Source organism: Anolis sagrei, chromosome 3, assembly GCF_037176765.1.
Source record: "Anolis sagrei isolate rAnoSag1 chromosome 3, rAnoSag1.mat, whole genome shotgun sequence".
NCBI classification, from domain to species: domain Eukaryota; kingdom Metazoa; phylum Chordata; class Lepidosauria; order Squamata; family Dactyloidae; genus Anolis; species Anolis sagrei.
Genome location: NC_090023.1, coordinates 238,084,311 through 238,100,814, shown reverse-complemented (window position 1 = coordinate 238,100,814; position 16,504 = coordinate 238,084,311).

Sequence of the window (16,504 nt, the reverse complement as noted above, 5' to 3'; positions counted from 1 at the left end):
CACTTCTCAAGAAAGAGGTCAAGATACATGATCAACAGATACTAGCAAGTATGTCATCACCCCGCAATTTATCTATTTGTCACATAAAACTATGTGTCCTACCTTTCCTCAATGGCACTCAAAACATAGCACAGTGGGGTTCTTTTATTTATATAAGATTCCTAACAACAACTCTGTGAAATTGGTTAGGCTAATAGACAGGAGCTTGCCAAGAACACCCACAGAGTTTCATGACTGAGAAATCCTTTGAACACAAGGCTTCCCACATTTAGAAAGAAACAAACAAACACACACACACACACACCGCTCTAACCTACAAGACCCCACACTAGCTCTGTGTAGTATCATATATCTTTATTTATTTATTGCAGAACTTGAAAAAGACACTTTTTCTGGATTACAAGTTCCCAAAACACCTCAATCAGCATGATTATCTCTCTCAAGACACGTCACTAATATACAGACATGGGGGTGGGGGCGGGTGGGATAATATTGCTTGCAAATTTCTTCCCAAACTTAGACTGAGCTGATTGATGTCACAACATTCCAAAATGTGCAATATTGTGTGACTATTTCAGATGTCAGTAATGTTGCAACTATTCTGGGAAAATACATCAGTAACAGAATACTGAAAACGTAATATACTGCAGCTACTATGAAGTGATAAGAGGTAAGATTTAGATACTGATCTATTGGTAGATCTGTTAAGAGTGAAGTGTGGCCTAAGGGTCACATGTGGAATACAAGTCCAATGTTTATGACTACTGAAACCGAAATTTTAAGGTAAAAATGGCACATTTACTAGAAATTTTTTCTCTAAAACCCATGCATACAATACTTCAAATTCACGAAAACATGCAAATATACCCAACATACAAACATTTTCCCCAAAAGCTGACTACTTTCCAATTACTTCTGCTTTCATCCATATCTATGTCATCATTTTGGGATGCTCTTGTAAGGGGCAGTCCACAAGGGCTCCATCTGAACATACCCTCTAGCCCAGTGGTTCTCAACCTGGGGTCCCCAGATGTTTTTGGCCTACAACTCCCAGAAATCCCAGCCAATTTACCAGCTGTTAGGATTTCTGGGAGTTGAAGGCCAAAAACATCTGGGGACCCCAGGTTGAGAACCACTGCTCTAGCCCATAAGAAGTATCCCAGCTCTGATTCTTAGTAGCACAAGAATAAAAACTAAATTGTAAGAGGTGTGTATATTTTCCTGGCCATCTCTCATTTCTGAGTCAGATGCTTGACTAAGATTTTGAGTCATTCTATAGGATAAATAAGAAAAGTGTTGTCCACAGGACACATGCAACTCTGGTTGCATCTTTTGCAGCCCCACAAGCATTCCCTAACATCTCTCAACCTTATTTCCTTCTTGAAAATGGCAATGAAACAAACAAAAAATAAAACAATTTTTTCTCTAATGGCTGGTGTTGATTAAAACTTTGAAAGAGTTTTTTAACAGTTTTTGAGCCAGCATTATGCAGTGGTTTGAGGGTTTGGACTATGGCCCGATCAACATTGCCATATAATAATGTTTGAACTACATTATAATGGTCAGTGTAGGCTGGATCTACACTGGCCTATATCCCAGGATCTGATGTGTGGGCTAATTAGAAGGGGGAGTGGGAGATCGAGGAGGAGAGAGAAAAGAGATATGCAGGAGAAGAGGGAGCTCCATGGGATTTGTCTTATTGGCATGTCTGAATGAAGAAGCTCCTGGAAGTGCTTCAAACAACCTACCTATTAAACAACGGATGGAATGGATGACTAGGCTTATGCTGGCCCATGGATAAGGGAGGACATGCCAACATGGCTACAATACTCAGTATATTAAAAGTGTAAAACCTCAAACTGAGGATCAGTTTGAGATTTTTATTAATTATCAGAAATTATTTGGTGGAGTCATATTCCTGTAGCTTTTGTGCCTTAAATAAAAAGGAAAAGGATTTTGGTCGTATATTTTATGCGTTCTGTTTTTCCCTGCTGTTGCTTTGTTAGCTGCCCTGAGTCCCCTTGGGAAGATTGGAAGATATATAATAATAATAATAATAATAATAATAATAATAATAATAATGATAACAACAACAACAACAACAACAACAACTAGGGTGTGACTAAAGAGATCAACATATTGCAACTTAAACCTCTTACTGTCAGTAACTGAGGCCCCATCTACACTGACTTATAATGCAGTGTAGACTCATATAATGAAGTTCAGTGCAGTTTCAAACTGCATTTTATAGCAGTCTTTGAAGCATTATGTTGAATAAATAAGTAGAAAGTAGAAAGAAAACTGTTTAAAGGCTGGGAAATGATCAAAAGAGGATCATGGGCAAAGGCATGGATTGTGACCCAAGAATGGCCAGAATCAGTCCCTGGGGTTCCTCGCTACCATTACGTGCAACAAAGCATGAATTAAAAGAACAGATCACAAGCAGGAACCCCAACTTGTGGTAAAACAGTTCAGAAGGGGCACATGATTGAAGAAAGATAATAAAGTTGGATAGATGTTATGCAGAACTTTAACTGGATGTTAGGGGGCCTTTCCAGACAGGGTTTTATCACAGGAGCATCTGTGTTTCTGGGGTGTGTCCAGATGTTGTACTGGGACTTCCCAGTATAACACTGGGACACTTAACTCCCTCCTCAGAAGCTCCCTAAACTGAGTTTAAAAAGAAAAGAACTTACCCGGCCTCCCTGAGATGGCTGCCGGAGTCCTCCTGGTGCAGACAAACGGACAAATGTCAGCGTGCTGGAAGAAGCAAAGACCACCAGTATTGAAGCGATGGTCCTCCACCATCAATTCCACTGGACCAGCCACATTGTCCGGATGCCCGACCACGTTGTTCGGATGCTCTACTCTGAACTCAAGAACAGAAAATGGAATGTAGGTGGACAGGAAAGGAGATTTAAAGATGGGCTCAAAGCCAACCTTAAAAACTCTAGCATAGACACTGAGAACTGGGAAACCCTGGCCCTTGAGCACTCCAGCTGGAGGTCAGCTGTGACCAGCAGTGCTGCAGAATTTGAAGAGGCACGAATGGAGGGTGAAAGAGAGAAACATGCCAAGAGGAAGGCACTTCAAGCCAACCCCGAGCGAGACCGCCTTCCACCTGGAAACCAATGCCCTCACTGCGGGAGAAGATGCAGGTCAAGAATAGGGCTCCACAGTCACCTACAGATCCACTAGAATACTGATCCTGGAAGACTATCCTACTCCGCCAACAAGGGATCACCTAATTAAGTAAAGTAAGTATACAAGTGATGCACCAGGAGAAGGAGGGGGAGGAGTGATTAGTGGGTTCCGGTGGGTTCCGGTGTCAAGAAGGTGTGGAAGAAACCCACTATCTAATTAATTCACCACAAACCAGGGTTTTCCTAGTTTGTGGTGAATTAATTCTGGGTTGCCCAGAATGTTGTCTGTACATCCCCCTTTTTATTGCAGAAGTTTCTACAATAAAGGGGATATCTAGATCCACACAAGGAATTACTACACTCACCATGTGTCACTAGTGACCAAGCTGGATTGGACTGATAGCAATGGCTATTCAACAACATCTGGGGGATTGCAGTTTCTCCAGCTCTCATTTTGGGCCCATCTACACTTACCAGAAATCCAGGAGGAAGTGGGTTAAGATAACCCGCTTCCTCCCTGGTTTCAATACCCACCCCCTCTCACAACCCCAGACTTTCCCTTGGTGGTGGTTAAATGACATTAGCCCCCATTTCCCCCCAAAAAAGCCTTATCTGAGAGGCCTACCAGCAGCAGAGGGCCCTCCATAGAGTACTTTTGATGCTCAAAAATGAAGTGTCAGGAAATGGGAGGGGGAAGGAGGAAAATCCTTTCTCCCCTGCCCTAAGGACCAGGATGGCTATGGGGATTGAGTCAATTCCCATAGGGCTCACCCCTGGAAAGATCTCGACCTTAGCTTAAGGTTCGGATCTTTCCAGGTGTTTAATTAATGTGGAGTAAACTGGGAAAACATATTTTTATCCACATTAATTTGCCTTTACCTGCGGCATCATTTGGATGCCCCTCAGGTAAAAGCGAGACAAGTTCAGCATTTTGGGTCTATCTGGAAAGGCCCACAGAGTCTATATGATGAGAAGAAGCAAGATAATTTTGAAGGAAGGAATATCAGCTAAGCACAAGAAGGGTAATGCAAACCACCTGAATTTCACAGATTGATTTGGCTATAATAACACTTAGTAAATCAAATACATTAAACATGCATGGATGGCGTTATGCAAGATTCATGTTTTAATTAATCCTGTGCAATAAAGCTTTAATTACAATACACTTTCTAACCTATAGTTCATTACATATTGTGCAAAAATTTGAATGGGAAAGAACCCAATGCTTTTTTCTTTCCAGACAATAGCCTGAGGAATTAAGGCTTTCAGATATTAATGGATGGTGAAACTGAATTCCAGCATCTTTGAACTTGCTCAAGTGTTTCAAAATATGAGTAAACATGCACTCACAGAAAGAAGAGCTACATTCAGTGACTTCAGCCAAGGCTAAAGAAAGGCATGAAGCAATATTGTCATCAATCATTATTTCTTAAGCATTCATGAGAAGTTCAACATTCAAGAGGCATCAGAGCAAATAAAAGAGAGCAGTTTCTCCTTCAGAATATGTAGCACAGATTTTAAAGTGGGGCTTTGAAAATCAACACCAATTTTCTTTAGAAGTGGGCTTTGAAACTCACTTGGTAACTTGTGTAATTCCTTCATTACAGCCCTATGTGTCCTTATTAGGTAGTAGCAGACAGAGTCTGGACCTGTTATAATTTCCAGACTGTCTTTCAAAATTACTCAACCTACAATGCAATGTAGTTGCTATTGAAAGCTAAACCATTTCCCTCATTCCTTCATTTACATAATTACAAGAGGCAATCTTTAAAGAAATACAATTTCCTAACTAAAGGCACAAAATCCCTGCTAAGAAGAATGTTACAATAGAAATTATAGAACATTTAAGAATAGCAAAGTGCTAGAAAGCTTTACAGGAAGAAAAACACTATAATTTAGTCAACCATTCTCTTGAATAGTAGTTTTTTCAAGATCTTGTGACAATTTAGACTGTTTCCAGGATGGGGGAAACAGACATCTTAAAAAAAAACTAAGTATGGGTAGGAAAATACCATATTTCTTTAATTCTAAAATGCCATCAATTGTAAGACGCACAGTAGTTTTGATACCACCAACAGAAAAAATATATTTATTTAGTTACATTAAAAAGTACCCGTGAATCTAAGGCCACTTCTACAGTGCCCTATATTCCAGGATCTGATCTTAAATTATCGACTTTAAACTGGATTATATGAGTCCAAACTGTCAGATAATGTGGGATAAACTGATAATCTGGGATCAAATCCTGGGATATAGAGCAGTGTAGATCCAGTCTAAGGTGCAACCCATTTTTAGAGCTGTTTATAATGAGGGGGGCACATATTAGAATCAAAGAAATACAGTATATATGGTGATGTGCTTTGATTTCAATAAATAATTGAATAAGTACAAGAGAGAACGAACAACATAACATAAAGGTTCTTCATTTCCATCCATCATTTTATTTACATCCTGCTTTCCCTCTAGGCTGGGATTCAAGGTGGGTTAGAAGAAGAGAGAAAATATAATAAAATGCATACATTTTTTTAAAAAAATAAATGAGACCAGAATTAAAATCAATTATAAATCTTACCTTGAAACATACCAAAAGCAATAAAGAACACTAAAAGTATTGGGGATTTTTTTGTGTTGTTGTTAAAATTGGTCTCCAAAAGCTTACTAGAAAAAAACCTGTCACCAACAGAAAAGCATCCTAACTCCTGTGTCACATTCCAAAGTGTGACAGTAGTCACAGAGGGTGCTACTACATACGAGTAAAACCAACACTGAGTAGATTTATAGTCCCCACAAGCTACCTAAAACACTGTCTTTCCCGGGGGGGGGGGGGGGTTCTACTTGTAGCCACCTCAAAGCCCCCTGTCTCTTGATGCATCATTTCCTTGCACCAGGAGGGTGCGAGGAGGAAGATAATGGTCACTGGATATGTTATTTTTTTAAACTTTTAAGAGGTTATTTTTTAGGTTTGGGGGCAGAGGGTGGGTGCCCCCTCAGTTTTTTCGGCTACTGGAGCCCAAAAAACTGAGATGACAGACCCAATCCACACAGGTCCCACAACTGCTAAGACCAGATCTTACCTAAGAATTGGCTCTTACCAAGTGTATAAATCATTTGAAACAAAGAAGGGGACCCCTGCTTTGTTCCAGACTAATTTGGTTCTACCAGAGGTGTCATTTGGACGCCTCCAGTAAAACTGAGATAGATCTCACTATGCGAATGTCTGAATGGGCCCAGAGATTGTGTTCTCCTGCATTCCCACCAAACTTGTCTCTAGAGGTGGAATGGAGAGAAGTTACATCCTTGCAAATCCTAAAGCTTGGGCTGGCTCATAGTCTTATTTGTAGGTTGTCCTATAGTCCTATTTGTAGGTTTCACGCAAGAGAGTGACTAAATGTAGCTAATGCTAAGAAACCTTTCCTCGTGAATAAGCTGTACTTATGTGACAAACATGAAATCCGTATCATGTAATGTTCAGGCTTATTGTCTGGTTATCTACCTTATGTCCAGAGTTAGTAGGCTTCCAGAATCTCCAGTGAGCACAGCTGCTAAATATACTGGATGGAAGTTTTGGGGGCTTATCCAATTTTTTTTCTAAACTTTGACATGGATTAAGTTTGTAAGAGGATGTAGCCCCACTGCCTTGTTTCAATATTAAAGCCAAGTTCTGGGGCCAAGAAAAATGATGTTGCAGATATGTACAGAAAATCTATCATGGACATAGGGGTGTTGCTGCAGGGAGGGGAAAATGGAGGCATTGCCTTGGAATAAGAATTCTGCTCCCCAAATCATTTTTCTTACAGTCCCTCAATTTCTAGCACTGCAGACATTTTAAAATCTTTTATACTAGACACTGATGTCTGTTGTGTCCTCACTCCTTTTGGTAATTTACCTGCCCCTTGTTTCAAGTGGTTAAACTGTGTTGGTCAATGCTCAAGTGAACTTGTTAAATGAGGTATATTTTTTTCATTTTGTGTTTTTCTTCTTCTTTCAGATGGAACTCATAAGAGAATATATATATTTGATATCGTTTCACAGTAGTGTTGAGCCTAAATTGAAAAATAGACTGAAAACTCTATTTTACATTTTGCAGTGCTTTTGTCTTTGCTTCCTTCTGCTATTAAAATGGAAGTCTTCTTTGTCAGGCTTTAAAGTTTGGATTGTTAACAACCAAGTCAAAAGTCTTTGGCAATTTGCCAAAGGCAACAATTTTTCAATTGGGAGAGCAGCCCTTCATGATATGATGTGCAAGCCTGCATGTATACAAGCAACCATGTGGTTTTGTTTGGATATTGGGCTGGGCTGTTGTCTACACATATGATTAAAACCTGCTTCAACTCACATTTTCCTTCTCTGTAGTGACCACGTTAACTCCACATAGGAAAATTTCATCATAACCTGGAGTTATTTAGAAAACACATAACAGCAATCCATGCCTGTACATTTTTTTAAAGGGAAAATGAGCTGAATACTATCCACTGCTGTAGTATGAACAGCTTAACCCTCAAAGTGATCCTGTCTTAAGTGTTGGTGATACAAGTTTCATGGACAATATCTTCTGCTTTCTGATACATGCCTTTCCCTGTGCAACCCTGAGAAGGCCTAGGCCAGAAGCTAACCACAAGGCAAAGAGTTTCTCTCACCCCATGAGCCATTAATGCATGAGGTTTTGCAATATGCCTCACAGAAAAGCCTTGTTCTTATTGTTAGAAAAGGAGTCACAACCAATAATTTTAGAAGCATTTATAAATGCTGCAGGATTTTGATTGCCCATATAAAAACTTGCCAGTAAATAAATGGAGGCTTATTTATTCGTTTCCCCTTTCTGCTGTAACTTTTTATTACATGGTACAGAGAGAAAGGCAATAGGCTGAACAAAAAATTGACAGAAAATATTTTTTACTTTCCTTGGCTCTTACTTGCTCAACAGCCACTTCAAAGCAACACCGACAGATACAGCTAAACAGAGGAGTTGAAAGGGAAATGGCTAAAATTGGAAGTGTGGTAGTTCTTTCTCCCCCCCCCCCCCTCCATTTCTAGACCTTTTCCACTTAATTCCCAAACCACTTAATTTTGTGTTTAAACAGTTGTTTAGAAAGTTCAAGGAGCACCTTCTGAACAATATACTATGCAAAACTTTGGATATCTGGTTGCCCTTTTGGATGGTGGTCATTACATTGCAAGTCTCTTTTTCATTTTCTTATAAATGCCTCTGCTGCTAACTCAACTGAAACTCATTAAAGTGGGCTTTCATTCCTTTGGAAGCATACAGTGGGAAATCTAATGCCTTTAATTTAAGCAACCGAAGCTTATGTGGTTGGGTTTTTTTTTTATCCAATGCCATTGTCCTCAGAACATTATTAAGAATTTATCAGTACAGGAAACATCCTGTAAAAATTAAAGTACATGTTCAAACAGGTTATGCCAGAACTTTGGCTCTGATGTAAAAGAACTGCATTTTTAAAGGGAAAAAAAGAAAACAACTTTAAACTACTGACTTCATTTTAGTTTTGATATTTTTTGTGCTAACCTTCTATAAAACAACTGCTCTTGGAGTATTGCAGAATAAAATAAAAAAACAGTAAATATATAAAACATGCTAAAAAACAAAAGAGGAGAACAAACATTTAAAACAACCCCTAGAGATTCAGCAAAGCAGGTCAACTCAAAATTACTTTAGTGCCTAGGCAAACAAAAAGGTCTTTGTCTAGTGTTAAAATAATATTCAAGTTAATAGCAGGTGTGTCTTTATCTGGAGCACGGTTTATTCTAAGGTATTTTCTCCCTGCAACTGCGTAACAAGGCATGTATGAAACAAGCACTTACCTTGTGTCACTACCAGCTGACAAATTGTTTGCTTTTATTGTTGTTTTTATCATGATACATTGCATCACAGAAGATGCAAAAAGTAAGCTTCACTAGGCCACTGAATGAAAACATATTGGCTCTATCCCTGTGGAACTGTGGACTTCAGCCCCATGTACATAGCCACATAATGTGGCATGTGAAAAAGATTAGCCTGGGCTGTCCAAGGACCCATCCAGACAGGCCCAAAAACTGAAACCTGTCTTAGTTTTTCCCAAGGTTTCCTTGATTTATTCAGAATTAATTAAATACCCCATTAGATTTGGGCCTTCCTGAAAGGCTCAGGTCTAATGTGGTATGGGCCTGTGGGGACTCACTACTGGGACTACCCAGGGGGTGAGTCTCCAGAGCCATCCCACTTCTTGGAGATACTATTCTTCAGTGGCTCCATTTCTTCCTGGAGGGACATTCTCAGACTGTGGTGCTGGGGGACTTCTGTTTGACTCCTTTGCCATTGGCTTGTGGGGTCACTCGGGGCTCTGTGCCGTCCCCCATGCTGTTCAACATATACATGAAACCCCTGGGAGAGGTCATCCAGAGTTTTGGAGTGTGGTGCCATCTATACGCAGATGATACCCAACTTTATCATTCCTTTTCACAGCAGTTCCTGTGCTAAACCAGTTCCTGGATGAGGGCAAACAAATTGATACTTAATCCAGACAAAACAGAGGGTGCTCCTGGTCAGTTGTTACACAGATGTGTGAATAGGAGGTCAGCCTGTGTTAGATAGGGTTACATTCCTCCTGAAAACACAGGTTCACTGTTTGGGAGTATCCAGGATTTGACTATAAACCTGGAGGCCCAGGTATCAGCAGTGACCAAAAGCGCTTTTGTTTTATCAGAAACATCTAAAGAACAAAGTATTATCAAACACCACTGCATATCATCAAAAGATTACATTTACCATCAGCATTGCTTTGCAAATGGTTTCTGAAGAATTTTACATATGTCAAAATGTTTATGCTCTAAAATATTATCCAGTCCATTTTTTGGCATTTCGGTATTGTCCATTAATTTCCTTCACACTGCTTTGCATTTCTTTGTTTGTTCACTTGTTGTTTTCTATAGTTCCTTTAATTTGCGGTGGAAGACAAATACATAATGCTGTTTATCCCTCACAATAATTGGCAAATAACATCCTCACTTGGAACCTGCTTCTAGTATTTCTTTTATGTAGTGGTGTGACTTCAAAATATTTCTAATTTATGGGGACACTAAGGTGTAGTTATCATGGGGTTTTATTGGAAAGATTTCTTCAGAGATTTATCATTCCTATGAGGCTGAAAGAGTGCAACTTGCCCAAGGTCATAAAGTTAGTTTCCATGGCTGAGTGGGGAGTTGAGCCCTGATTGACAAAGTCCTAGTCAAACTACTCTGCCATACTGGTTCTCTGAAGAGCTAATATACAATGCTTCAGTCTTCTAATAACATACTATTAAGGTCTATGCCCACATCTTAGTTTTTTGAAATGTCACAAAGAGCCTTGCTTTTTGTGAAACAAACAACACCGACTATTACCCTTCTGGAAATCATATAAAGTACCCTTAGAAAGGTCCTGTTTTCCATCCCTCCCCATAACCAGTACGGTGCCCGACTGCCCACCTCCCTAGCAAGAACACAATGAGCCCGAACAGAGCAGGCTGGTCCATTAGCATTGCATTATTGGTATGAACTTTTGTTTTCTTTTATCCATATGCACAAGGTAACAATAAAGGAAATGTAAATCTCTCTTTACTGTGTTGAAAGGCTTGATTTCATTTCTCCACTCTGGCAGTCTATACACCAAATATTCAATAACATTAAGGGATTGAATGTCAGTAACACTGCACTCTGGCTTGCAAAAAAATGGCATACTATAAAAGTTATAATTCTAGTCTTTTACACAGGAAGCTTTAATCCCTCCTGCTGTTTCTGGAGTATTAAATGACATCTTGAAAGTCTGGGTATATTAAAATCAGGAGGAGGCCAAAGTTTTACAAAGTCTGAAATATCAAACTTTTCATTTGTGGGGTGGATAGTGGAAATTGATAGCAAGTGACACAAACTCTTGGCAATTTATTTTCCCCTCTCAGAGAGAAGGGGCTTGCCTACTGTGATTTGTCTCTCTTGTGAAACGCCAGTTCTTGACATCCTATAATTAGCACTAAACAGCACTTGAGGCAGAAAGAATGTAATCGACAATAATTACTTACAGCAGAACTGAGAAAGCCTTCCTATGATTATTACTGCCACTAAGTCTTGCTGCGTAGTTTAAAAGCAGTTCTGACTTTAAACAACACAATAATAAGTGGGGAATTTGGAGAGTAATGGGAATAGAGAGCGAGAAATATAGCACATTTCAAATATTTCCTCTAATGCCCTAGGACCAAACTAGATATTATATGCAAATAGATAAAATGTTATCTTAATGCTATTCCTTTCAAAATACAAGCAAGTATATCATAAGATTAAAAAGAAAAGGAAAATGACTTGGGAAGGGAATACTGCACCACAATTACCATGTACATCCTTGGTTTGGATTCCTCTGCCAAATCATGCTCCAATGTTCCGAGAGCATAGAACTAGAAACACACTAGTAGTAGAAACCTGCATGGAGGGGTAGTTTGATACATGAACATGATGGGTGCTAAGTAACCTCTGCTCTCCACTATTCAGCATTAACCACATGAAAAATACTGTGTTCTGTGCTAAAAAAAGCCACATGTAAAGGAGAAGTTCCAAACTGGAAATAGTCTTCAATAACTGTACTATTTGTATGACTCTCTTACAAGGGAATAAAATTGCTAAAATTATTCATTACTTCCTTTGAGAACAAATGAGTGGCCACTGGTCAGCCTACTAGTTTACTAGCTGTCCTGGGAGGAATTCAGAGTTTCAGGGATTCCTCGTAGGTGTGTTCACCCAGAGGAGGCTGGGTGTTCTGGTCTGGGTGAGAGTGACCACTCCAGCCACTCCCACACCTAATTGCTCCTCCCTAGTAGTTTTGCTTGTCAACAAAAACAATTAAATAGGTGTGTTTAAAGGAATAAGGGGCCCTGCTGACCTATGGTCAAGATGTTGAACCAGAATCTCCCAGCAACACAATTTGTCCCCCCAAGCTAGATTGGAACCCCTGTACATCTGCTTTCAATCCCATTTCCAGCCAGATGATTATGAAAGACAGCATAATGCAGTGGTTCTCAACCTGTGGGTCCTCAGGTGTTTTGACCTTCAACTCCCAGAAATCCTAACAGCTGGTAAACTGGCTGGGATGTCTGGGAGCTGTAGGCCAAAACACCTGGAGACCCACAGGTTGAGAACTATCACCATACTGGATGGCATCAAAAGCTGTTGGAAGGTCCAGCTGAACCAACAGGGTCACGTTCTCTCATGTCTATTTCCTGCTGTATATCATCCGTCAGTTGACTTGAGCTGTCCCTGCCCCATGGCCAGCGATGCATCCAGAGAGCCACTTTATTGCAGAAACTTCCACAATAAAAAGGGGGCTGCCCAGATGATGTGCTGAACAAACCCGAATTAATTCGCTGTAAACCAGGAAAACCCTGTTTTGTGGTGAATTAATTTGATAGTGGGTTTATTCCGTGTCTTCTTGGAAGTCACAGGATAAACCCACTACTTCCAGTGTCTGGACTGATACCATCTCCTTCACAAAAGCCCCCCCCCCCCCCAAAAGCAGTTGAAAAACAAAATAAATCACCCAGCCTCCATGAGGCAGCTGCTGGAGTTCTCTAAGCATGTATAAATGATGTGCCAGGAGAAAGGGGGGGGGGTGAGGAAAATCACTCCTTACCCCCCCCCCCCTTTTCTCCTGGCTCATCATTTGTACACACCAGGAGAACTCTGGCAGCTGCCTCATGCAGGCCGAGTGAGTTATTTTGGGGTTTTTTACTCTGTTTTGGGGGGCTTCTGGGGAGAGGATTACAGTGTCTCGGTGTTCTCCCAGGCATTCCTGGAAGAACATCTGGACACCCACCCCAGAAAGTGTGCACACTTTCTGGGGTGTGTGTAGATGGGGCCCCTGGAACATCCATGTTTTTAAAACATGGACGCTCTTGGGATAAAGGCTTGTCTGTAAAGGCCCTAGGACTGCAGTTGGATTAAAATGGATCTAGGCAATCTGTTTCATCTAGAGACCTCTGGAGCTGGGAGAGTTCCAGATTCTCTGGCACCTTGACTAAGAAAGAAATATTCAGAGATCTGTTTTTAATGTCTTGTTTGATACCAGGCTTAGAGATGACAAATAGAAAGAAAGGTTATAAATACTTAGAAGAAAAGCTAATTGACTTTCAGTGAAGTGATTTGTGAGTCTTTGGATATTTAGGGAGATGTAAATTACCTGCTATTATTAATGTACATGCAGATCTTCTGGATGCAGAATAACTGGAAATGTCAAATCCTGATTTCTAGGTATTGAATCTACGTGAGTGGCTTGTGCTTGGTTTAAATACTGTGCAGTTTATAATGTGGCACTCTAAATATATATGCAAGCTTCTTATGAGCCAGTGTGTTACTTTGCTTTAATCACACAATCTTGTGGTTGTGCAGATATTCTTAGAACATGGGAAAAGCCTGGCGCTTTTTGAACTATAACTGTCAGCCATTGGCCATGGTGATTGGGGAATTCTGGGAGGCAGAGTCCAAGAATGAGAGCCTATTATTCTGCCAGTGTAATGTTTCCACATGTGTTGGCAGTGGTAGTTGCAGCAAGAAGGAAAAAGAACCATCAGTGGCAATGAGAATATGAAGATAGTGATGAGAGAGAAAAAAATTATCAACATGGGCATATTTCAACTTACATTAAGAGGTAGATTTAATTCTCCCCTACTAACTCATTGATATATAGGGATAGATGTGTTATAGTTAGCAACCTTTACATGCCTCCACAAACTGATTGCTCATTCTTGATTTCTGTTTTTGCTTCTTTTCCCACAGTCTCATTCTAAATCACTCCAACCTGGAGCTGTTTTCTCTATCCTCCATTAGACTATAAATTTTTTCATCCACAAATACAGCTATTTTATATATATTTACAAGAGGCTTATTTCTTTTCTCTACTAGAACTTATGTGAGTTAATGTGTGGCCAGATATGAATTGATTGTTATTCAGTTTCTGCCTTGCCAATCTGATTACTCTGCTAAAGAGATCCACTATGATCTCTCACATGAAAGCCATCCTCCAATAACTATCATAATCATCACAATTTCTTCATGGCTACTAGTGATGAGAAAATAGATATCTTGAAAATGGGATCCATGTTTAATGGGAGAGACTTTTGCAAAGAACTTTGTAAGAAATTTGCAGGCAGAAAAATTAGAAGGCATTTTGCTCAATATAATCTATGAAAAGAGGGGCTGAAGTTCTTCAAACTACACTGCCATTTGGAACAGTACAAGACACAAATATATGACCATATAGCTTGCTAGACCAGGTCAATTGCTTTGTTGGATCATTTACTCTTGCCTAATGTGAAAAAGTAATGCATAACGATGCTGTCTCTGCAGAACTTAGAAAGACCTGTAGCAGTCAGCATTTTCAGTTCCAAATTAACATCTATCAAATCTGCATTTCTCCTGCCTCTATCCAGTCTTGAGAACAGTACAGCTCTCTACTTTCCTGGATGCTGTTTAATGTTGTGCACTGCTGGTCAAGCCACATTATGTCATGTTATGTAGTGGGTCATCAGGAACTGTCATGTCCAGAGCTACCTGACTTTTTTGCCAAATCATTTGGCATGTCTTCTATTCTCATCAGTTTGAATTACACATAGATCATCTCAGTAATTCCAGATAATTCTTGGCCTCCAATCAAGCAAAGGTAAGGAAGCCAAGAAAGCACTCAGTAGTCTTTCCCTATTGATCTATAAATTGCAGAATAGACATTTTAAGATAAAACAATATATATGTGTGTCAAATCATTGTGTTGTTTTGGCTTGCATTTTATCTTTCTCCAAGCAATATTTCAGTTCTAAATTTGCTAAACAAGATGTAGTGTTATCAAATTCTTTGAAGCTCTTTTGCAATCACTACCTCTCTAGGCTAGCCACAACTTTTAAAGAAGACCTGTATTATCCCTTAGAGAGAACAGTCCTTTATTTTGAGGTGTCCTTTGTCTGAAAGCTCCTCAGTCTAAGTCCAACATAAAGGTAAAGAAGTGAGAACAGTGAAGGTTTACAGTTTTTCCATGAACAATGAATATCCACACAGCAGATTGATAACACGCACACATACATCACACTGAAATATATTACTTGTATAATTATTGTAATTTATCTATTGAATATTATGCAAATCTCTGTCTTTCAGTGAGAATGTAATCCTGTTCTGACCTGGTTGACATACCTCCATCCTCAGATTGGGACCATCGATGTCAAACACCTTTGTTTTTTTCTGGAGTCAGTTTCAATTCCCCCCTCCCCCCAATTCAGGCCATTACCTCCTCCAGACATTCATTCAGAGGAGACACGCTATCCTTAGCTGAAGCTATTTTTGAAGGCATGGAGAAATATATTTGGGTGTCCTCAGCATAACGCCTCACCCCATGCCTCCAGATGATCTCTCCCAGCGGTTTCATGTAAATATCAAAAAGCATTAGGGATAGAATTGCACCTTATGGGATGTTATATAACAGCTCCTTTTTTGAGGAGCAGCTATTCCCAATCATCACTATCTGGAACCTGCCTGAGAGATATGACTGGAACCACTGCAACACAGTGCCTCCAATTCCCAAACCCCCCATGCATTCCAGAAGGATACTATGGTCAATGGTACTGGAGGTCACTGAGAGGTCTAGAAGCACCAAAAGGGACACACACCCCTTGTCATTGCTAAGATGGAGATCATCCAGTAAGGTGACCATAGCAGTCTCAACTCCATATCTTGCTCTGAAGCCAATTTGAAATGGATCAAGGAAGTGTGTGTCATTCAATACAACAAATTATTTATGCATCTCTCAGGGAGGGGAATTTTCCATCTTCTTTTAAAGAAGACCTGTATTATCCCTGCAGGTCATGTAGACAATTCAAGGAAATAAGGTTGAAAACCTCCTGAGTATTATAGATAATGTGAGCCACATATAATTCAATTAAATTACCATATAATGCAATTAAATTATATTATATGAGTCTACTCTACACTGACCATATAATGAAATTTCAAACTGCATTATATGGAAGTGTAGATAGGACCACAGAGAGTTTATAAATGTTTACAAACCCAAGGGAAAGCTACTAGAGAAATCCTAAAATAGCTGCTATCACAGTAGAAACAAAAATTAAACCAGAAGCTTGTGTACTTAAAAATTAAATAGAGGAAATTTTTGAAAGGAGCTAGCCCATTAATTCAGATATTAATCAAGGTTCTCAAGCAACACACATACACTATAATTTTCTTCCACTTTTACCAGAGGACATTTAGGGCCCTTCCACACAGCCATATAACCTAGAATATCAAAGCAGAACATCCCACAATATCTGCTTTGAACTGAGTCATATATCCCAATTATC